The sequence below is a fragment of the Neofelis nebulosa genome, chromosome 3, assembly GCF_028018385.1.
Source record: "Neofelis nebulosa isolate mNeoNeb1 chromosome 3, mNeoNeb1.pri, whole genome shotgun sequence".
NCBI classification, from domain to species: domain Eukaryota; kingdom Metazoa; phylum Chordata; class Mammalia; order Carnivora; family Felidae; genus Neofelis; species Neofelis nebulosa.
The window spans coordinates 128,718,420-128,743,486 of NC_080784.1; the positions used below are offsets into that span (position 1 = coordinate 128,718,420).

At 39.5% G+C, this 25,067-nt stretch overlaps 1 long non-coding RNA gene across 1 annotated transcript in view; it reads left to right on the forward strand.

Annotated features, from left to right (window-relative positions):
* Positions 1 to 3,803, forward strand: part of LOC131507318 (uncharacterized) — a 189,876-nt gene extending 186,073 nt beyond the window's left edge. The window contains exon 6 of the long non-coding RNA XR_009259444.1: positions 3,723 to 3,803. This is a non-coding gene — a long non-coding RNA (uncharacterized LOC131507318). The remainder of the gene's footprint in view (positions 1 to 3,722) is intronic.
* Positions 3,804 to 25,067: the final 21,264 nt, after the last annotated feature.

Sequence of the window (25,067 nt, forward strand, 5' to 3'; positions counted from 1 at the left end):
CTTGGTGATCTTCTTGTCCTAGGAAGATCAATGCCCCATCTAGTGCAACATTAGACAAGAGGTTTCCATGACCATGTTTGTAGAGTTCAGATGTCAAGAACATGACCCATTAGGTGAACTGCAAGAATAAAGCATAGAGGAACACCAACAGCCATCATTCAAACCAAGTCATTTATAGTTCTCTTCTATAACACACCTGCTTGCCAGATGAAATTCCGCTGCTCCATGAAGTACCCTAATTTGCATGGACTTTCAGTGACCTATCTGTGAGCACATAGGAAGCACACACCTGCCTACAAGGCTGGGTCCTTTTTTTATATGTCATTGCTTACTACAGGGAAGTATAATAGAGCAAGACAACATAGATTAAAAATTACAGATATTAAAGAGGAAATAGGAATAGCAAGTGATCAGATTAAGTAATTATAGTGTGATAGAGAAGGGACAAGACAGAACCAACAGTCAAAAAAAAAATGATTTATATCCAGGAAATTCTCTGTGGGCTATGACAGTTTCTTTCATGGAGTTAAAACACAGCAAGCTATAACTCTTTCATTTATTGGTCTTGCAAAATAATGAACTCAATTTTCTTGGACAAAATTTGAGGACAATGGAACTTGAGCCTCTAAATGGACAGTTGGCTAATGGATTATGATAGAACCAAAGTCCACAGAGAGACACTGAGTGCAGGCAGCTCCCAGAGCTTCGGGCAATCCACAAGGATACCCCTTCTTGCTCTCTGATGGTATCTTCAAATCTTGGCTGAGAAATATTAAGGTGGTAGGTATGTATTTTCAGTGAATTTTTGGACAGGCAGATTTAGGAAGTCATTGAAACAAGATTGGTTCTCCTATATAATAGGAATATAAATGGGAATTTCACCATGGGAAGGTAGGTAAAACAGATGGGGGGAGTCAGGAGACGTGGGTTCTGATCTTTGCTGAAAACGAGATGTGTTGCTATGGGGAAACTACAACTACACCTTTTGTCATCACTTGTAAAATAAAAATTTTAGATTGATCTTTAAAAGTTCTTTTCAAGCCCTAAAATGTTATAATGCATGATATATTTTCTATCTCCTGAGGAATGATTTCTTCTAAATGTTAATTTCATTGCAGTATTCTTCCCTGTTAGAAATTTCCAGACTAAAACGAATATGCAATGCTGCTCATTGTTAAAACATTCCAAGGAGTAGATCAAAGTGATTTTGAAGAAAATACATCATACTACCTCATACAGATATACCAAAATAAAAATAAGAATTAATATGGTTAACTAGAATAAAACAGATTATACCTGTCATTGTTATGGAGTCATCCTAAAGAAAATCTCACACAATCTGTTTTTGTTTTTGCATTTTCTTTCTAAAGTATTTTTCCTGCAGGTGAATTGCCTTAAACCTATGATGCATCACAGTTGAAAGATCATTACTGATGCTACAATCAGGAATAAAGTCTTAGCCACAGGAAATCAACTTCTCATGCATTGAAAACTGCAGTTCAGACTATCTTGGCTTTCTTGCTCCTCCGTTAGTGATTTTTCTTTCAATGTCTCAGCTAGTCATACATCTGCAAACTCCAGCATCAATTTTCTTTTTGTCTTTGCTTTGATCTGTGCCATAGGCCAGTGAAAAGGAAGGTTCTCATTCTCGAATACAGTGGCACTAAGCTCATTCTGGCTTCTGGAGGGGTTTGGCTACCAGAGGCACAGCAGGAAATAAATGGACAGGAGGAGAAGAAGGTCGGGTTATTTCTTCCCTCTCCTCTGGCTTTTGCTCTGTGGTTGTGTCCGTCTCACATGGATGAGCTCTCACTTAGTCCGGAAACATAGCTTCTTCCATTTGCCCTAAGTCTTACAGTGGTTAACGGTTTCCTGCTGTTGCTAGTTCCTGGCTGACTCACCATCTTTTCCTTTGAAAAATAGTACCTTTATTCAATTCTCTTTAGGATCCCAATGAATGTGTCTCCTGCTGACTAGTATGCCATCTTTCAAGAGTTTCTAAAGTCTTCCTATTACACATCTAGGAAAAGTACCTTTATCCCCCAAGAAGTGTACTTTGATTTTAAGGAAAAGTTTAATTTTAAAAGCTCTCATGAATTTTTTAAGACTAAAGATGTTACATAAAGGAAACAGATCTCTTCGGAGTAGTAGTAAGCTTTTTACTTCTGTCCGTAATCAGGACAACATGCTCAGGGCCAATCCTGAAAGAGTTGACAATGGAGCAGTCTCTATTATGTCTTTTTCTTTCTCTTAGACTTTCCTTCTCACCCTACTGAATAATAAGTCAATCTCTTTTGCACCCCTCCCTCCAAAAAAAGAAAAAAGAAACCTACCCAAATCTTTTTGGATACATTCATTCTTATCAGTGCCACTTTATACCTGAGACAGCAACTATTTCTATTTTGTGATTTTTTTTTTCAGACTCCTTAACGTTCATGTGGCAATCGCTGGTATGAGATTGACTTTCCAGTGTTACCGTACAACACATCATAAGGCATCCACAAAAGACCAAAGATACTAGAATAAGCCAACTGATAACTGAGCTTTGATATACTGAGCTGCCATCATCTCTCTTTTCACTTAACGAATTCTTTGAAAGGAAGTTGGAAATAAAAGGCAAGGAGCAAAATGCCCAGTTGCCCAACAGAGATTTCTTTAAACTAAAGATCACCTAACACATTTGTTTCTCCTTCCTTTTTTCTTGTTAACTATGTCTGATCCTGCCCTACAGGTGCTGGTTGATACATTTTACCTGTGCTGGCTTCTCTTTTTTCTTCTACCTGTAACTCTTCCTGGATTCAGGATATTTGTGAAAAGATTTTATCAAATAACTGCATTCTTGGATTGAGTCTTAGAATCTCTAATCATAGAGCAAAACTGAAAGGCAATTAAATTTTGTAAACCCTATGAAATTACAGCATTGTGACATATGGCAGGGGCGATTATATGTAGCAAGAAAACTGTTTTCCTTTTGATAGACAAAGTTTGGTCATGTGCACATACTCCAAACTGTGGAACTTGCTACTGGGAAAACAGAACATCTCAAAAATCAATGCCTGTGGTATGCTACCTGAGTTTCCTCCCCTCCCCTACACCACTCCTTTTGCTTTCCCCCCCTTTTTTAAGGGTTAAACTGGGTGGTTTTCAGAGTTTTACAAGAGAACTATTAGTGAAAAACAATCTGATACATTCAACTTACTAAGGCCCTACTCTTTCCCTCTAATCTTTCAGCAGGACCCAAGGGAGGCTAAAGTTTAGATCAGTCTATTCTCCACAAGAACTTTGATTCACTATTAAATTCCGTCTAATGAAGATGACTTTGGCATCCCACGGCCATCAGCGGGCTATGTGTGGGACAATGCAAAACCCACCTTGTATAGAGGAACATTGTTCTTTCTTCTTAGTTACCCTAGTTGAATAGACTCTCATGGAAATTCACATGCGCAAGAGACCTGTGAAATCACAAGAGTATTAATCTCTAGGGTGCCTTGGTGAGTCAAGTTAAGGAAATAACTATTTTGCTTAAGTACACACTTGTTCATGTCTTACAGCATGTCATGTTTATGATAAGAGCAAACAGCTGAGATAGAAACATGGAGGGGGAGGGAGGAAGAAAGAGGGTTTTTTTTTTCAATGATAAAAGTTAAGATAATAACAAAAAATAATGTAACAATTTAAGAGTATGCACTAATCATATTGAATCTAATTTTCTTGCCTTGCAGATAAGAAACTACAGCAAAAAAGAGAGTGCTACAGGTTTGAGGCTTCTGGAGCTCACTTTAATGCTTAAGGAATTTCTGATATGTCAATCATACATACTGAAAAAGTCACAAATTATGAGACAAATTTTGATTTTGAAATTAAGCTATTCTAGTTAATAAAATTCTATCGTTACGATGTTTATTTACTTCTCTTTACTATTAACTTCACATAGCACATTAAAAATTAGTCAAAATTAGACACATGTAACTATGTAAATAACAGTGTTTCTGTGGTAATGATCCAAGCTAGTGCCAGAGACAAAGATCTGTATTTTTAAAAAGCATTATAGCATTGGGGCACCTGGGTGGCTCAGTCGGTTAAGCGTCCGACTTCGGCTCAGGTCGTGATCTTATGGCTTGTAGGTTTGAGTCCCACATCACGCTCTGTGCTGACAGCGCAGAGCCTGGAGCCTGCTTCAGATTCTGTGTCTCCCTCTCTATCTCTGCTCCTCCCCCACTTGTGCTCTGTCCCTCAAAAATAAATAAACATTACCAAAAAGCATTATAGCATAATGGTTGTATGTATGGGCTCTTAAATTCCACCATATACTACTGTGTAATTTGTACACACTACTTAAGCTCCTTGGGTCTCAGTTTACTCATTTATTTATTTTTAATGTTTTTATTTATTTTTGAGACAGAGAGAGACAGAGCATGAGCAGGGGAGGGGCAGAGGGAGAGGGAGACACAGAATCCGAAGCAGGCCCCAGGCTCCCAGCGGGCAGCACAGAGCCCAACGCGGGGCTTGAACTCACCGCAAGATCATGACCTGAGCCCAAGTCAGATGCCCAACCGAGTGAGCCATCCAGGTGTCCCATCAGTTTACTCATTTATAAAATTATAATTATTTCTCTATAAAACTACTGCCTGAGTTGTACGGTAATGTGAAAATTCACTGAGATAATACATAGAAAGCACTTAGAAGAATATTTGAAACATGAAGTATTATATGCATTACTATTATTAATATTTGATTCATCAGACACCATTCATGCAACAACTGCAAGGCAATCAAAAAGAAACATGTAGCATATTAGAGATCAAATACATTAGTTAGCTTGCAGCAAAATGTTAACTCCTTTTTTAAATGTTTATTTATTTTATTTTGAGAAAGAGAGCGAGCATGAGTGGGGGAGGGGCAGAGGGAGAGGATGAGAGAATTTTTTTCAATTTTTCAAATGTTTATTTATTTATTTTGAGAGAGAGAGAAAGAGAGAGAGAGAGAGTGAGTGCAGGAGAGAGGCAGAGAGAGAGAGAGGGAAAGAGAGAATCCCAAACAGGCTACATGCAGAGCCTGATATGGGGCTCAGACTCATAAACCGTGAGATCATGACCTGAGCCAAAATCAAGAGTCAGATGCTTAACCGACTGAGCCACCCAGGCACCCTTAGGATGAGAGAATCTTAAGCAGGTTCCACACTCAGTGCAAAGCCCAACGTGGGGCCTGAGGGAGGGCTGCATCTCACAGCCACGACATCGCGCCAGCTGATATCAAGAGTCGGATGCTTAGCCAACTGAGCCACCCAGGCGTCCCACAAAATGTTATTTCCTAATAATTCTCTTTTATTAAACTAGTTAGAAAACATATCTATATCTATATCTGTATCTATGATATATCATAATTACTTTATCCGTTCATCCATCCATGGACACTTAAGTTGTTTCCATATCTTGGCTGTTGTAAATAATGCTGCAATGAACGTGGGGTGCATATATCTTTTTGAGTTAGTGTTTTCATTTTTAGCGGGTAAATACCCAGGAGTAGAATTGATGGGTCATATAGTATTTTATTTTTAATTTGGGCGGGAACTTCAGAATGTTTTCCACAGTGGCTGCACCTTCGCATTTCCACCAAGAGTGCACAAGAGTTTGCTCCCTTTTCTGCACATCCTTACTAATATAACCATGGGTGAAAGAAGAACTCATCAGTGAATTTAGGAACTATGTTAAACTAATAATGAAAACACAAAGTTACAAAAACTTATGCAGTGCAGCTAACACAGTGCTTGGAGGGAAATTTATAGATTTAAAGTATTTGTATGAAAAAAGAAGAAAGGTATAATATTGATGAAATTAGAGAAACAATTGGGGAATTTAACAATGTTAACAGCTAGTTGTTTGAAAAGATCAACAGAATGGATAAGCCCCTAACAAGAGAGATCAAGAAATACAGAGAAAGAACATAAATTATATGTATATCAGGAATAAAGAAGGAATATCACTACAGATCTATAAAGACATTAAAGGAATGATAAGAGAATATATGGGCAACTTTATGCCAATACATCTAACAACTTGGATGAAGTGGATAAATTTTTTGAAAAATAAAACTTACCAAAACTTATACAAGATAAAACAGAAAATCTGAAGAGCCATATATATATATATATATACGTATATATATATATATGTATATATATATATATATACGTATATATATATATATATACATATATATATATATATTTTTTAAATTTTTGAGACAGAGAGAGAGCACAGGGGAGGGGCAGAGAGAGAGGGAGAGGGAGAATCCCAAGCAGACTCTGCACCACTAGCACAGAGCCCGACATGGTGCTTGAACTCACAAACTGTGAGATCATGACCTGAACCGAAATCATGTTTAACCGACTGAGCCCTGCAGGCGTCCCTGAAGAGCTCTGTATTTTTATAAATTTATTAATTGATTATAAGAATAACATTTTCCCTCTTTGTACTTCATGCCTGATATTTTAACAGAGAGTCTTAACGAATTTTGTATGTGCCATGGCCATGGACCCTTTCTGTCCATTTGGGCTGCTATAACAAAATACCAGAGCCTGGGTAGCCTCTAAACAACAGAAATTTATTTCTCATGGTTCTGGAGGCTGGAAGTCAAAGATCACAATACAATATGATAGGGTGAGGACTCTCTTTTGGGTCACAGCTTTCCCATTGTACCCTCACATTATGGAAAGGGCTCTCTCTGGGGTCTCTTTTATAAAGGTACTGATTCCACTCATGAGGGCTTTACCCTCATAACCTAATTGCCTGCCAAAGGTCCTACTTCCTGATACTATCACACTGGGCATTAGGATTTCAACCTATGAATTTTAGGGGGGGGACACAGTTACTCAGATGATGGCACCTTCTTTGGCAGTGAAGAGAAGCTATCCTTTTCAGAATAATGCATAAAATGCATTTATGCATAAAGAAAAATATACAAGATTACAGTGAAAAATTATTATATTGAAATGCAATTATCAAAATATTTGTGATAGGATTTTATGTGCCTTTTTTAAAGTTTATTTATTTATTTTGAGAGAGACAGAGACAGCGTGAGTGGGAAAGGGCAGAGAGAGAGGGAGACAGAGAATCTCAAGCAGGCTCCACACTGTCAGTGTGGAACCCGACACAGGGCTCAAACCCATGAATCTGTGAGATTGTGACGAGCCAAAACCAAGAGTCAGTTGTTTAACCAATCGACTGAGACACCCAGGTTCCCCTGTGCTTTCTTATTGACACCTTAAATAATCATATCTATTAGTAGATCTAGTAACTATCATTATTTCATAGTAGTGTTGAGTGTAAATGTTTTTTGAGATAGCTGATATAATAGTAATAGAATATAAAAGTATCTAGGATTGCTATTGGTGTTTTATACCTGATTTTGATAGATTTGTTTTCTTTGTCAATTATTACTTAGATATGATGTTCACTATTAATGCTCCAAATATACAAATTATATAAATAAAGGTCTTATCCACAGTGGTGCTTAGTGGTAATAATTACTTTTTTACTCTAGCTTTTTGATTTGCCCCTAAAATAGTGGTGGAAATCAGGTCTGCTTAAGATTACTAAGCTTTTGTGGGAGTTCCAGAATGTTGCATCTGGGGATTGCACTTTATATCACATATAGAATTTAGGCCTTTTTAAAAAGCAGGAACAGATTTGGGTTCTGGAATAGGAAAGTTGGGTGAATTAGGTATATCAGGTTGCTATTATTTGCACTTTGCAAAGAAATCTTTGAGGGGCGCCTGGGTGGCTCAGTCGGTTAAGCCGCCGACTTCGGCTCAGGTCACGATCTCGAGGTCCGTGAGTTCAAGCCCCGCGTCGGGCTCTGTGCTGACAGCTCAGAGCCTGGAGCCTGTTTCAGATTCTGTGTCTCCCTCTCTCTGACCCTCCCCCGTTCATGCTCTGTCTCTCTCTGTCTCAAAAATAAATAAACGTTAAAAAAAAAAAATTAAAAAGAAATCTTTGAATGAGGAATGATGGAGGATGGATGAAACTGAAGAGGAAGACAAAAGATAGAAAAGATGGAAAATGGTACAGGAGAAACACAAAACGTGGGTCAGTCAAAGGTTGCTTCTTCTAACATCTTATTCCAATGAAAGAAGCTCTAGAATAGGATTTTTGGAATACACCAAAGGGAAATGTGCTCCTCTTACTATAATTAGTTTTATAATGTATTTAATCCAGAGATTTCCTTTGTACAGCTATGTGGGGTCCTTGTGTCCCCCAGATACCCTCTTTTGAAGAAAGTCAGTTTTTCTCTTTTTCAGATTGTCGGGTGAGTTGAAATCTATCCAGGGCCTGGGACTGAATGCTTGTAAGGAAGTCAGAGAAAAAAGGTGCAGCACTGAGGGGCACCTGGGTGGCTCAGTCAGTGGAGCATCTGACTTAGGCCCAGGTCATGAGCTCATGGTTCATGAGTTTGAGCCCTGCAACGGGTTCTGTCTGGGAGCCTGGAGCCTGCTTTGCATTTTGTGTTTCTGTCTGTCTCTGCACTCCCCCCCCCCCACCCCTGTCCCACCCCACTTGTGTTCCATCTCTGTCTCTCTCTCTTTCAAAAATAAATAAACAGGGGCGCCTGGGTGGCGCAGTCGGTTAAGCGTCCGGCTTCAGCCAGGTCACGATCTCACGGTCCGTGAGTTCGAGCCCCGCGTCAGGCTCTGGGCTGATGGCTCAGAGCCTGGAGCCTGTTTCCGATTCTGTGTCTCCCTCTCTCTGTCCCTCCCCCGTTCATGCTCTGTCTCTCTCTGTCCCAAAAATAAATAAACGTTGAAAAAAAAAAATTTAAAAAAAAAAAAAATAAATAAATAAACATTTGGGGCACCTGGGTGGCTCAGTCGGTTGAGCATCCGACTTCGACTCAGGTCATGATCTCACGCTTTGTGGGTTCAAGCCCTGTGTTGGGCTCTGTGGTGAAAGCTCGGAACCTGGAGCCTGCTTCGAATTCTGTGTCTCTGTCTCTCTCTGCCCCTTCCCCCACTTATGCTCTATCTCTCTATCAAAAATAAATAAAATGTAAAAAAAAAATTAAAAAAAACAAAAATAAACATTAAAAATTAAAAAAAAAAGATTCAGCATTGATGGACTGTATTTGAAAATAAAGGAGACTAAATAATAAGATGAAAGATGTAGCTGAACAAAGGTTCAGTGAAAAATACTTGGAACTGATTTTCTAGTAGCTTAGGGGAAAAGGAAGAGATGAGATAGAATCAGGTAGAAGGTCCTACCAGGTCTTGATGCCCTCTGGCTGGGCATAACTGTATGCAGAGGTATAGCCACATGACCCTCTTCATTGAATTGAGTCTGTAGATACCTTCACACATAGGAATTTTCCTAGGTTGAGATATATATGCTAACAAAAGATTACACAACCTATTAAAGAGAGTTTGGGGCTATCACTGAAAGTGAAGGTGAGAATATAAAAAATAAAGAACGTAGGCTCTATAATTTAGGGAGAGAAAAATAGAAAGTTTAAATGAAGGCAAAATAAGTAGCAAATGAACAGGGGAGTTTTCAGAAGTTATCTTTTTTTTTTTTTTCTCCTTAGATTTGCTTTATGAAGCACATAGAAGAAATCTAAGGTGATTTCTCTCTTTTCCTCCATCACCTCTGTCATATCCTATTGGCTAGAAGCAAGCCACGGGTCCCATTCACATTCAGGGAGAGGTGATTTACAGAATGTTAACATGGGGGGCTCCTCAAGTGTGTCTGCTGTAATTGGCCTCCTGGCCTCGAATAATTCATGTCCCTCTCACATTTAAAATACATCCACTCTCTTCCAAGTTCTCAAGAATCTACTCCTGAAATCATTGTTGCACTATATGCTAATTAATTTGGATGTAAATTAAAAAAAAAAAATAAAACAAGATAAAAAAAAAAAAAGAATCTCATCCCATGATGGCTTTAGCTCAAAGTCCAGGGAAATCATGTGCAGGTGTGGCTGAGGTTCCCAAGTGTGGTTCACTAAGTACAGTTCTTGGGGCACAATTCTTCTCCATCTGTGGAACCGTGAAACTAAAGACAACCCAGTTAACCGCCTCTGACAATCCAAACATACAATGGAGGCATGAGCATATGGTAACAATTGAAGATATTCTAGTTCCAAAAAAAAAGGGAAGTCGAGGTGAAAAGAGTCACTGGTTGAAGGAGGCTTGACATCCAGCTGGCCAAACTCCAGCCAGAGTTCTTCCACTAGGCTTTAAGGCTTGGGGTTTCCAGGCGTCCATGGCTCGTGGCTCCATCCTCTGGTTTTGTGGTCCTGCCCTTTGAATAAATCTTTCTTCATGATGGGTAGCACATGTTTGTAGCTGAGTTGTTTTATTATCCTACTTCATGGCAATAGGATTTAGGGAGTCTCACAGCCTTTTTTAGTTTTGTGCTCTCTGTCTCTTTTGGTCCAAGCTGCAAGTATTTCTGCTCAAATACTTTTCTTAAGAACTTTGGGGGGTCTTCTCTGGATCTCAGAGGGGTTCTTTTCACTAAGTACAAGTCATACCTACAGATATTTTTCTTTTTTTTCTTTTTTAAAATTTTTTGATGTTTATTTATTTCTGAGACAGAGAGAGACAGAGCATGAGTGGGGGAGGGGCAGAGAGAGAGGGAGACACAGAATCCAAAGCAGGCTCCAGGCTCTGAGCTGTCAGCACAGAGCCCGACGCGGGGCTCGAACTCACAGACTGTGAGATCATGACCTGAGCCGAGGCCGGACGCTCAACTGACTGAGCCACCCAGGCGCCCCTCTACAGATATTTTTCAAATAACCTTTTCTCTACCTCTTATTTATATGGCTAAGGGACAATGGCCTTAAGCTTCCTAGAGATCTTATGGTCAGATGGCGAGGGTCTGTATGGGATGCTTGTCATTTCTTGCAACAGCCTTTTGCATGACTGAATACTCGGAATTTTTTGACCTGAGGTTTTTAGCAAAAGGTAGTGGAGTCAGAACCTTAGCTTTTTTTCTAGAACATGCTTTCCTGACAGTGAAAATGTCAGCTACTTTTGCAATCTGAAGAGGTTGAAAATTTCCCAAATCACCCAGACCTGGCTTCTTTTTGTTTACACTTCTTACTTCAATCTGTTTCTTTCCTCTTGCATTTTACTATAAGCAGTAACAAGAAACCAGCTAGCACCTTCAACACTCTGTTGGAAACTCTTCCTTACTATATAACCAAATTTACTACTTACAAGTCCTGCTTTCCATATAAAGGCAGAGACGTTATCGCTAACCACTACATAACACAGATCCCTTTTCTCCAGTTTCTAAGGACATGGCTCACTACTTCCTCTGAGCCCTCTGCAGCAGTGTCCTTGAAGTCCATATTTCTATTAACAGAGTGTTCACAGTGATTTAGGCTTTCCCTAGCATGCTCCTCAAAATTCCTCCAGCCTCTACCCCACTGCCCAGTTCCAATGCCGCTCTGCTGGTTTAAGGATTTGTTACGGCAGCATTGTAATTCCAGGTATCAATCTTCCCTACCGCATAACAAATTATGACAAGCTCATAGCTCAAAAGAATACATATCTATTAGTTCATAGTTTCCATGGGTTAGGAGTCCAGGTACAGCATAGCTGGGGTCTCTGCTCCAGGGTCTCACCAAGTTGGAATCCGTCTGTTGACCAGCACTGCAGTCTTATCAGGGGCTCAAGTAAGTGAAGATCTGCTCCAAGCTCCCTCAGGTTGCTGACAGGATTCTTGTTCTTATGCCTGTGGGACCGACATCCCTATTTTCCTACTGTTGGCTGGGGCTGCTTTCAGTTCCAAGGGGCCACCCACAGTTCTTGGCCCTCCAGCCCTCTTTTCAGGCCCCCTCACAAAAGGATAGCTTACTTCTCAAGGCTAGAGGACAGCCTCTCTACTCTCTCTCTCTCTCTCTCTCTCTCTCCAATAACATTATTTACCCCATTATTTGGGTGACACTAATACAACCAGTCCCAGAATATCATAAAACAGAATGGATTGCTTTCTTTTTTGCTACTAATTCATTTTTTGAAAAACCAAAATAGATATGCATCCATTAACTATTAAAAAATGAATATGCAATTTAAGCATGCTGTTTATTTATTAATAAATAATGACAAGAAGACAAGAATAACTTAACTATATTATTTCAGTTGGTAATAGATTAACTATTAATTATATTATTTCAGTTGATAGTATATTATTCAACAGAAGAAATCTGTTAGAAACTAAGAGATGCTTCTGGACATCATGACCAGTTATATGACTCCTTCTGACCATTTACAACGAAGGACTCTGTTTGCTCATCTTTACACATAATGTCGTTAATGCGCTGAGTCAATTGCTATTGCTGTTGGTGAAGAAAAATCCAGCTCTATCCACAGGGAGCCTATCTTTAAATAGTTCTCGCTAACAGCAACTCACCTTCAATTTTGTTACTTTTTATTCTTTCTTACATTTTCAGTCTCCATCAGACTGTGTTAGTTCTCGGCACCAGTTTATCCAATTAATCCAATTTGAGGGACTGAGATGATTCTGAATGGAGCAACAATTCCCCCTTGAAAATTGATGTATTTATGGTTTGCCTTTAATTCTGGGGTGCCTCTTTCCCAGGTCAGGACCTGGGCTTACCTGGGCTACTACAATTGGTACACATTTAAAAAATTCTCAAACACCCATTTGTCTCTGCTGCAGACTGTTTTCTCCGTTGCCAACATAGTTGTCTTTCTTAAAAACAACAGCAACCACCACCAAGACTTTTTAGTCTCCTGCCATGAAAACTCTTTCACAGGTTCATTAAGCATCTATGTAGTAAACTCTAGACTTAAAGCATGAAAGACCTCCCAGCTTCACTCTACCTAGTTTTGGTCACTTTCTCACCTGCATATGCTACATCAAATCTCTCATTATTCTTTGCTTACTGCAAATATTTTCATGATTACCTTGCTTCGTTGTTGCTTATCAGGGTCCACCAACTTCTATTCTTTCTGCCACCAGGGAAAAGCTTATTTGTCCTACAAGACCCTTCTTAAATTGTTGCCACTTTTGTGATATGTTCCTCGATCATTTTTCCTATCAAGGCACAAATACTTTCCTCTTTACTCCCATATCATCCTAGATATTTGGCATTGTACTTTTCACAGTTTGTTGTAAATACTTCTGAGTCTATCGCCCGATGGCAAGCACTGTGTGTGTGTGCGTGCGTGTGTGCGCACATGTGTATTTATTTATTTATTCTGTTATTATTCTGCTATTCCCTGACACAAAACACAGGACTTTGAAGGTTTGTGGAGGGATTAAGTAAAACATGTCTCTAGATCTAGAGAAGACTCTCCAATGCTGCTAGAATAAGATTTAAAAATAGCTGTTCTTGGGGCTTGGTCCCTTAGTTGGCTTAGACACTGACTTCCGCTCGGGTCATGATCTCACGGCTCATGAATTTGAGTCTTGCATCGGGGACCTTTGTCCCCCTCTCTCTCTGCCCCTCCCCCACTCATGCTCTCTCTCAAACATAAATGAACGTTAAAAAAAAAACTGTTCTCTATCTTTAGCATACAATAAATTTAATGTCACCCACGATGGGACAAATTGATACTACACGCCTCCCGATATGATACACTGAGAAGGACACAACATCACTCCTGTGGTATTCTTACCAACAATGAATAAGCTGAATTTAATCATGAGAAAACATTAGGGAAATTGCAAATGAGTAACGTTCTAAGAAACAACTGGCTAGCATTCTTACAAGTGTCAAGGTCATGAAAGACAAGGAAAGACCAAGGAACTGTTTCAGATTGCCAGAGAATAAAGTGACATGACAACTAAATGCATCATGTGATGGTGGATTAGATCCTGAATGAGAAAGAGAACGTTTGTGGGTAAATTGGCAAAATTTGAGTAAGTACTATCAATTAGACTATAGTCTAGGCTAATATTAAAGCTAATTTCTAACGTTAATTTATTGATTTTGTGAGTTATATAACATTTATGGAATAATGGGTGAAAGGGGTATGGGAATCTTTGTCCTACTTTTGCAACTGTTTTGTAAGTTTATTGTTATTTCAAAGTGAAAGTTGTAAAAATTCTAAAATTAAAAATTAACAGAAATTTAACAAAAAAGTAGCTCTTGCACTTGGCTTATTCTCCTCAGCCAGTCTATAATGGCTTATGGGAAATATAATATCTGTCAGTTATTATGCTAAGTTGGATGCAGACATAGTCTCTGTGCTTTTGGAGCTTGCATTCTGGTGGGGGAAGACATTTATTTAAAAATGACAATACAAACAGATTTTTTTTTTGCACTAAAAGTTTGTCAACATGAAGTAAGCCACTGGGGCAAATTTAAAAATGTTGCAATTTTGGTTCTAGTGTTGTAAGTTTAAATCCTCATATGCCAATTTTAAAATTGTAAGTCTAACTACCAATTGACTCTATATTCTATTCATTACCCCCTATTTGCCTCCTTTTTTTGTGTGTTACAAGGGAATCTCCCCCAGATAAGCAACTAAGAGATGAGATTGGCTTTCTCTTGTCTTTGCATCTTCCCCAGGTTTGCCCCTAGTACACAATAAATGTTAAATGAATATTTGTTTATTTAAAAAAAAGTTTTTAACGTTTATTTATTTTTTTAATAGAGAGAGACAGAGTGCAAGCCAAGGATGGGCAGAGAGAGAGAGGGAGACACAGAATCTGAAGCAGGTTCCAGGCTTTGAGCTGTCAGCACAGAGCTGGATTCAGGGTTCCAGCTCGTGAACTGTGAGATCATGACTGTGCCGAAGTTGGCCCCTTAACCACTGAGCCACCCAGGTGCCCCGAATATTTATTATATATTAATTTAAACTGCTTGACATTTGTTAAGTATTTTGAAAGTATTTTTAAATATTTTGAAATTCACATAACAAAAATAGAGAGTCTTCAAGGCTCCATAAAATGGGTACAAATTTTCAAAATAAGAAACAATTTTCAAATTTGCATAGTGTATATATATTGCTGTAGACATTAGACAATATTAAATGTTGATTGTATATATACTTAAGTTCTATTTAAATTATAAATCATTTTTAAAAATCGAATATCACAAGAACAGACACTCAGATCAATGGAACAGAATAGAGAACCCACAAATGGACCCACAAATTTATGGTCAACTAATCTTTGATAAAGCAGGAAAGAATATCCAATGGAATAAAGACAGTCTCTTCAGCAAGTGGTGCTGGAAAAACTGGACAGTGACATGCAGTAGAATGAACCTGGACCACTTTCTTACACCATACACAAAAATAAACTCAAAATGGATGAAAGACCTCAATGTAAGACAGGAAGCCATCAAAATCCTTGAGGAGAAAGCAGGCAAAGACCTCTTTGATCTTGCCTGCAACAACTTCTTACTCAACATGTCTCTGGAGGCAAGGGAAACAAAAGCAAAAATGAACTACTGGGACCTCATCAAAATAAAAAGCTTCTGCACAGCGAAGGAAACAATCAGCAAAACTAAAAGGCAGCCGACGGAATGGGAGAAGATACTTGCAAATGACATATCAGATAAAGGGTTAGTATCCAAAATCTATAAAGAACTTATCAAACTCAATACCCAAAAAACAAATAATCCAGTGAAGAAATGGGCAAAAGACGTGAATAGACACTTGTCCAAGGAAGACATCTAGACGGCCAACCGACACATGAAAAAATGCTCAACGTCACTCATCATCAGGGAAATACAAATCAAAACCAAAATGAAATACCACCTTACACCTGTCAGAATGGCTAACATTAACAACTCAGGCAACAACAGACGTTGGCGAGGATGTGGAGAAAGAGGATCTCTTTTGCATTGTTGGTGGCAATGCAAGCTGGTGCAGCCACTCTGGAAAACAGTATGGAAGTTCCTCAAAAAACTAAAAATAGAACTACCCTATGACCCAGCAATTGCGCTACTAGGCATTTATCCACGGGGTACAGGTGTGCTGTTTCGAAGGGACACATGCACCCCCATGTTTATAGCAGCACTATCAACAATAGCCAAAGTATGGAAAGAGCCCAAATGCCCATCGATGTATGAATGGATAAAGAAGATGTGGATCTGGTTCCGGAAGATGGCGGCGTAGGAGGACGCTGGGCTCACCGCGCGTCCTGCTGATCACTTAGATACCACCTACACCTGCCTAAAGAACCCAGAAAACCGCCAGAGGATTAGCAGAACGGAGTCTCCGGAGCCAAGCGCAGACGAGAGGCCCACGGAAGAGGGTAGGAAGGGCGGCGAGGCGGTGCGCGCTCCACGGACTGGCGGGAGGGAGCCGGGGCGGAGGGGCGGCTCGCCGGCCAAGCAGAGCCCCCGAGTCGGGCTGGCAAAAGCGGAGGGGCCGGACGGACTGTGTTCCGACAGCAAGCGCGACTTAGCGTCTGGGAGGTCAGAAGTTAACAGCTCTGCTCAGAAAGCGGGAAGGCTGGAGGACAAAGGGAGGGAGAGCTGCTGAGCCCCCTGACGGCAGAGCTCAGCTTGGCGGGGAACAAAGGCGCTCGTCAGCGCCATCGCCCCCGCCCATCCCCCAGCCAAAATCCCAAAGAGAACCAGTTCCTGCCAGGGAACTTGCTCGCTCCGCGCAAACACCCAACTCTGTGCTTCTGCGGAGCCAAACCTCCGGCAGCGGATCTGACTCCCTCCCGCTGCCACAGGGCCCCTCCTGAAGTGGATCACCTAAGGAGAAGCGAGCTAAGCCTGCCCCTCCCGCCCCCGTGCACCTTGCCTACCCACCCCAGCTAATACGCCAGCTCCCCAGCACCACAAGCCTGGCAGTGTGCAAGTAGACCAGACGGGCCACACCACCCCACAGTGAATCCCGCCCCTAGGAGAGGGGAAGAGAAGGCACACACCAGTCTGACTGTGGCCCCAGCGGTGGGCTGGGGGCAGACATCAGGTCGGACTGCGGCCCCGCCCACCAACTCCAGTTATACACCACAGCACGGGGGAAGTGCCCTGCGGGTCCTCACCACTCCAGGGACTGTCCAAAATGACCAAACGGAAGAATTCCCCTCAGAAGAATCTCCAGGAAATAACAACAGCTAATGAACTGATCAAAAAGGATTTAAATAATATAACAGAAAGTGAATTTAGAATAATAGTCATAAAATTAATCGCTGGGCTTGAAAACAGTATACAGGACAGCAGAGAATCTCTTGCTACAGAGATCAAGGGACTAAGGAACAGTCACGAGGAGCTGAAAAACGCTTTAAACGAAATGCAAAACAAAATGGAAACCACGACGGCTCGGATTGAAGAGGCAGAGGAGAGAATAGGTGAACTAGAAGATAAAGTTATGGAGAAAGAGGAAGCTGAAAGAAAGAGAGATAAAAAAATCCAGGAGTATGAGGGGAAAATTAGAGAACTAAGTGATACACTAAAAAGAAATAATATACGCATAATTGGTATCCCAGAGGAGGAAGAGAGAGGGAAAGGTGCTGAAGGGGTACTTGAAGAAATTATAGCTGAGAACTTCCCTGAACTGGGGAAGGAAAAAGGCATTGAAATCCAAGAGGCACAGAGAACTCCCTTCAGACGTAACTTGAATCGATCTTCTGCACGACATATCATAGTGAAACTGGCAAAATACAAGGATAAAGAGAAAATTCTGAAAGCAGCAAGGGATAAACGTGCCCTCACATATAAAGGGAGACCTATAAGACTCGTGACTGATCTCTCCTTTGAAACTTGGCAGGCCAGAAAGGCTTGGCACGATATCTTCAGTGTGCTAAACAGAAAAAATATGCAGCCGAGAATCCTTTATCCAGCAAGTCTGTCATTTAGAATAGAAGGAGAGATAAAGGTCTTCCCAAACAAACAAAAACTGAAGGAATTTGTCACCATGAAACCAGCCCTACAAGAGATCCTAAGGGGGATCCTGTGAGACAAAGTACCAGAGACATCACTACAAGCATAAAACATACAGACATCACAATGACTCTAAACCCGTATCTTTCTATAATAACACTGAATGTAAATGGATTAAATGCGCCAACCAAAAGACATAGGGTATCAGAATGGATAAAAAAACAAGACCCATCTATTTGCTGTCTACAAGAGACTCATTTTAGGTCTGAGGACACCTTTAGATTGAGAGTGAGGGGATGCAGAACTATTTATCATGCTACTGGAAGCCAAAAGAAAGCTGGAGTAGCCATACTTATATCAGACAAACTAGACTTTAAATTAAAGGCTGTAACAAGAGATGAAGAAGGGCATTATATAATAATTACAGGGTCTATCCATCAGGAAGAGCTAACAATTATAAATGTCTATGCGCCAAATACCGGAGCCCCCAGATATATAAAACAGTTACTCATAAACATAAGCAACCTTATTGATAAGAATGTGGTCATTGCAGGGGACTTTAACACACCACTTACAGAAATGGATAGATCATCTAGACACACAGTCAATAAAGAAACAAGGGCCCTGAATGATACATTGGATCAGATGGACTTGACAGATATATTTAGAACTCTGCATCCCAAAGCAACAGAATATACTTTCTTCTCGAGTGCACATGGAACATTCTCCAAGATAGATCATATACTGGGTCACAAAACAGCCCTTCATAAGTTTACAAGAATTGAAATTATACCATGCATACTTTCAGACCACAATGCTATGAAGCTTGAAATCAACCACAGGAAAAAGTCTGGAAAACCTCCAAAAGCATGGAGGTTAAAGAACACCCTACTAACGAATGAGTGGGTCAACCAGGCAATTAGAGAAGAAATTAAAAAATATATGGAAACAAACGAAAATGAAAATACAACAATCCAAACGCTTTGGGATGCAGCGAAGGCAGTCCTGAGAGGAAAATACATTGCAATCCAGGCCTATCTCAAGAAACAAGAAAAATCCCAAATACAAAATCTAACAGCACACCTAAAGGAAATAGAAGCAGAACAGCAAAGGCAGCCTAAACCCAGCAGAAGAAGAGAAATCATAAAGATCAGAGCAGAAATAAACAATATAGAATCTAAAAAAACTGTAGAGCAGATCAACGAAACCAAGAGTTGGTTTTTTGAAAAAATAAACAAAATTGACAAACCTCTAGCCAGGCTTCTCAAAAAGAAAAGGGAGATGACCCAAATAGATAAAATCATGAATGAAAATGGAATGATTACAACCAATCCCTCAGAGATACAAACAATTATCAGGGAATACTATGAAAAATTATATGCCAACAAATTGGACAACCTTGAAGAAATGGACAAATTCCTAAACACCCACACGCTTCCAAAACTCAATCAGGAGGAAATAGAAAGCTTGAACAGACCCATAACCAGCGAAGAAATTGAATCGGTTATCAAAAATCTCCCAACAAATAAGAGTCCAGGACCAGATGGCTTCCCAGGGGAGTTCTACCAGACGTTTAAAGCAGAGATAATACCTATCCTTCTCAAGCTATTCCAAGAAATAGAAAGGGAAGGAAAACTTCCAGACTCATTCTATGAAGCCAGTATTACTTTGATTCCTAAACCAGACAGAGACCCAGTAAAAAAAGAGAACTACAGGCCAATATCCCTGATGAATATGGATGCAAAAATTCTCAATAAGATACTAGCAAATCGAATTCAACAGCATATAAAAAGAATTATTCACCATGATCAAGTGGGATTCATTCCTGGGATGCAGGGCTGGTTCAACATTCGCAAATCGATCAACGTGATACATCACATTAACAAAAAAAAAGAGAAGAACCATATGATCCTGTCAATCGATGCAGAAAAGGCACTTGACAAAATACAGCAAGCTTTCTTAATAAAAACCCTTGAGAAAGTCGGGATAGAAGGAACATACTTAAAGATCATAAAAGCCATTTATGAAAAGCCCACAGCTAACATCATCCTCAATGGGGAAAAACTGAGAGCTTTTTCCCTGAGATCAGGAACACGACAGGGATGCCCACTCTCACCACTGCTGTTTAATATAGTGCTGGAAGTTCTAGCATCAGCAATCAGACAACAAAAGGAAATCAAAGGCATCCAAATTGGCAAAGATGAAGTCAAGCTTTCGCTTTTTGCAGATGACATGATATTATACATGGAAAATCCGATAGACTCCACCAAAAGTCTGCTAGAACTGATACATGAATTCAGCAAAGTTGCCGGATACAAAATCAATGTACAGAAATCAGTTGCATTCTTATACACTAACAATGAAGCAACAGAAAGACAAATAAAGAAACTGATCCCATTCACAATTGCACCAAGAAGCATAAAATACCTAGGAATAAATCTAACCAAAGATGTAAAAGATCTGTATGCTGAAAACTATAGAAAGCTTATGCAGGTAATTGAAGAAGATATAAAGAAATGGAAAGACATTCCCTGCTCATGGATTGGAAGAATAAATATTGTCAAAATGTCAATACTACCCAAAGCTATCTACACATTCAATGCAATCCCAATCAAAATTGCACCAGCATTCTTCTCGAAACTAGAACAAGCAATCCTAAAATTCATATGGAACCACAAAAGGCCCCGAATAGCCAAAGTAATTTTGAAGAAGAAGACCAAAGCAGGAGGCATCACAATCCCAGACTTTAGCCTCTACTACAAAGCTGTCATCATCAAGACAGCATGGTATTGGCATAAAAACAGACACATAGACCAATGGAATCGAATAGAAACCCCAGAACTAGACCCACAAACGTATGGCCAACTCATTTTTGACAAAGCAGGAAAGAACATCCAATGGAAAAAAGACAGTCTCTTTAACAAATGGTGCTGGGAGAACTGGACAGCAACATGCAGAAGGTTGAAACTAGACCACTTTCTCACACCATGCACAAAAATAAACTCAAAATGGATAAAGGACCTGAATGTGAGACAGGAAACCATCAAAACCTTAGAGGAGAAAGCAGGAAAATACCTCTCTGACCTCAGCCGTAGCAATCTCTTACTCGGCACATCCCCAAAGGCAAGGGAATTAAAAGCAAAAGTGAACTATTGGGACCTTATGAAGATAAAAAGCTTCTGCACAGCAAAGGAAACAACCAACAAAACTAAAAGGCAACCAACGGAATGGGAAAAGATATTTGCAAATGACACATCGGACAAAGGGCTAGTATCCAAAATCTATAAAGAGCTCATCAAACTCCACACCCGAAAAACAAATAACCCAGTGAAGAAATGGGCAGAAAACATGAATAGACACTTCTCTAAAGAAGACATCCGGATGGCCAACAGGCACATGAAAAGATGTTCAACGTCGCTCCTCATCAGGGAAATACAAATCAAAACCACACTCAGATACCACCTCACGCCAGTCAGAGTGGCCAAAATGAAGAAATCAGGAGACTATAGATGCTGGAGAGGATGTGGAGAGATGGGAACCCTCTTGCACTGTTGGTGGGAATGCAAATTGGTGCAGCCGCTCTGGAAAGCAGTGTGGAGGTTCCTCAGAAAATTAAAAATAGACCTACCCTATGACCCAGCAATAGCACTGCTAGGAATTTATCCAAGGGATACAGGAGTACTGATGCATAGGGGCACTTGTACCCCAATGTTTATAGCAGCACTCTCAACAATCGCCAAATTATGGAAAGAGCCTAAATGTCCATCAACTGACGAATGGATAAAGAAATTGTGGTTTATATACACAATGGAATACTACGTGGCAATGAGAAAGAATGAAATATGGCCTTTTGTAGCAACGTGGATGGAACTGGAGAGTGTGATGCTAAGTGAAATAAGCCATACAGAGAAAGACAGATACCATATGGTTTCACTCTTATGTGGATCCTGAGAAACGTAACAGAAACCCATGGGGGAGGGGAAGGGAAAAAAAAAAAAAAAAGAGGTTAGAGTGGGAGAGAGCCAAAGCATAAGAGACTGTTAAAAACTGAGAACAAACTGAGGGTTGATGGGGGGTGGGAGGGAGGGCAGGGTGGGTGATGGGTATTGAGGAGGGCACCTTTTGGGATGAGCACTGGGTGTTGTATGGAAACCAATTTGACAGTAAATTTCATATATTAAAAAATAAATAAAAAAAAAAAAAAAAAAAAAAAGAAGATGTGGTATACATATATACAATGGAGTATTACTCGGCAATCAAAAAGAATGAAATCTTGCCATTTGCAACTACGTGCATGGAACTGGAGGGTATTATGCTAAGTGAAATTAGTTAGTCAGAGAAAGACAAATATCATATGACTTCACTCATATGAGGACTTTAAGAGACAAAACAGATGAACATAAGGGAAGGGAAACAAAAATAATATAAAAACAGGAGGGGGACAAAACAGAAGAGGCTCATAAATATGGAGAACAAACTGAGGGTTACTGAGGGGTTGTGGGAGGGGGGATGGGCTAAATGGGTAAGGGGCATTAAGGAATCTACTCCTAAAATCATTGTTTCACTATATGTTAACTCATTTGGATGTAAATTTAAAAAAATAAAAAGTAAAATAAAAAAAAGAATATTTACATTACAAAAAAAATCGAATATCAAGTGATAAGACTGTGTCCATTATCTTTGACAGACATTATTCTTTCCTTTTCACCGAAGGGGGTTCATTGGCCAAATAATTTGATTTTGTTTACTGTCAGTAAGTTAGTACAATGGTTTTGGAAAAAAGTGTTTTGACATTCAAAGTTCAAAAAACATAATGAAATATTTGCCCTTATGTTTGATTTTCTGGTCCAAGTAATAAATTACACTATAAATATAGGATTTCTTCAACCTGAATGGATAAACTTCTTTTTTTGCTCTTTATGGACCTCAAAGTACAAACTCTTATGGATGAACATGTTAGTCTCCCTATGATGATCTAAATCTTCACATTTTAAACTTTGGATCAATTGTTCACTGCGCAAAAAATGTTTCCTTCACCTTTCATTAAGCTTTCAAAATCCTTGTTATGAATAGAGTTTTTCTCTCTCTCAGGGCTTTTTAATTTTTAATCACTTGTTTCAAATGCTGATCATATTTCTGAGAAATTACTTTATGTAAAAAATGGAGCAAGATAGAGTTGCCACATACCTTTTTATCTTTTCTGCAAAATTATTTGGGCCTACAGTTGTGGTGACAAGGTTGCTTCTAATAGGTTCTGTTGCCATGGAAGCAGGCTGTTGAAAAGGGCAAGACTCAAGGCCTCCAAATCTTTGCATCTATATTCACAAATATACAAATCTTAGTTTTAGGTGGCAAAATATAGCAAGTGACACTTGTTGACCATGAAATACTTTTCAAGAACAAAATTTGTAGATGCTAATATAGCTAAGTTGACCTTATATATAACCAGGATTCTTTTACACCATAATTTGGTGGTTTGAAACAAAATTTTAAAAATATTTTTGGTAAATAGAGAAATTACTGTTTAAGCTCTGAAATGAAACTAAAACAAGGAAGGGGAGGAAAGAAAGAAGGAAGAAATAGAGAAAAAATAGCCAACTGTTTATTCTCTAAGCACACACAGCAAGTATGGGTGTGTGCTCCATAAAAATAAGATCAATATCTCTCATGCTTTTGTTCTGTATTCTCATTGTTTACTCTAGTGTATCACACATAATAGGTGCTCAATAAGTATTTGTTGAGTGAATGAAGACCTAGGAATGGATGGCAATGTTGGTAGCAAAGAGATTTGACTAACCATCATGTGGAGACTCTGAGGGAGAAAGTAGTAGCCCTCAGAGTGTCATGTACATGAAACCAGCCAGACTCAGCTGGATCCTCCTATTAGGATGAGAAATGTGTTTGGGCAACTGACCCACAACAGGAGCTACAGTACAACACACAATGCACAGTGTTCAAGAACTATTGGCCATATTTGGGCTTGGTCCAAGCAAATAGTCAATAATAAGAGACTAAAATGTAGTAATATAATCATCCAACATGTGGTTAGGCTATAGGGCTACTTGGAAATCCAGAAAGACAGTCAATTCATGGGCAATCTAACACCTGTTAACAGAGTGCATGCCACAGGAATGGTATATGCAGTCACGGGAGGATTTCTATAGGAAGGTAGGTGTCTTTTCCTAACTATCGCAGGGCTATTTAGGGGTTCATTTTTGACACTTTGACTCTTTTCCAGACCACAGACATACATTTTTAAAAATAGACCAAAGGAGAAACTGCATAATCTCTTTAAAATTTTTAAAACATTTTACTTTGAAATTATTTTAGACAAAGGTACAAAAATCTTGTAGAGTTCCTACATAACCTTTGCCCAGCTTCACTTAATGGTAACATCATACATAAACATAGTACCGTGATCTAAACCAAGAAGTAACAGTGTTAACTAAACCAAAACCTTATTCAAATTTCCTCATTTTCTCCACCGATACCCTTTCTCTGTTCCAATGGTCTATTCTGGGATCCCGCATTGCATTTAGTTCTCACATCTCCTTAGTCTCCTCTAACCTGAAGTCACAAGTTCTTAAAGAAAAGCTTTACTTTTCATCAGAATAACATGTTAAAAGTTAAATTTTCAACTACTATTATTGGTGTTTCTTGGGTCCTCTTCCATTTTCAGAACACAGCCAAGAAAAGGAACTGAGAGTCTGTGTTTAACTGAAGAGAAGACTTGCAGTCTTTTTTCCTGGGCTTCTCCAAAAATCACTTTTTATATTGTTCAGCTTTGTAGTTTCTGCAGACTTTTGGGGGGGATCATTCAAAAATCACTAGGCCCTTTATTTATTAGTTAAACAATTAGTGCAACAATTGTGAACTGGTATAGAAGAAAGTAGAGGAGTAGAATGGTGAACAAACCAGGTGGGGTTCATTCAGCAGGACATTCTGGAAATATGCATTAGAAATTGAGATTACAAGTATCATCCAAAGGACAGAGATGAGGATACAGAGCTCATTGGCTCCAGTGCCAGCCAAGTATCATAAATAAGTGGTGGGTGCGAGAACCAGGGCTTGTATGATGATAAAAAAGCACAGCTTGTGATGAAAATGCAAGTGTCACTCTACCTGAGAGTCAGGAATGAAACGGGGTGTGGTGACCACATCGGAAGAGGGCAGCTGGTATTTACCTCATCTGGAATTTATAACTAGCATGTGAGCTCCGTGTTGCAGGATCCGCAGAAGTTTTTTTTCGAGAG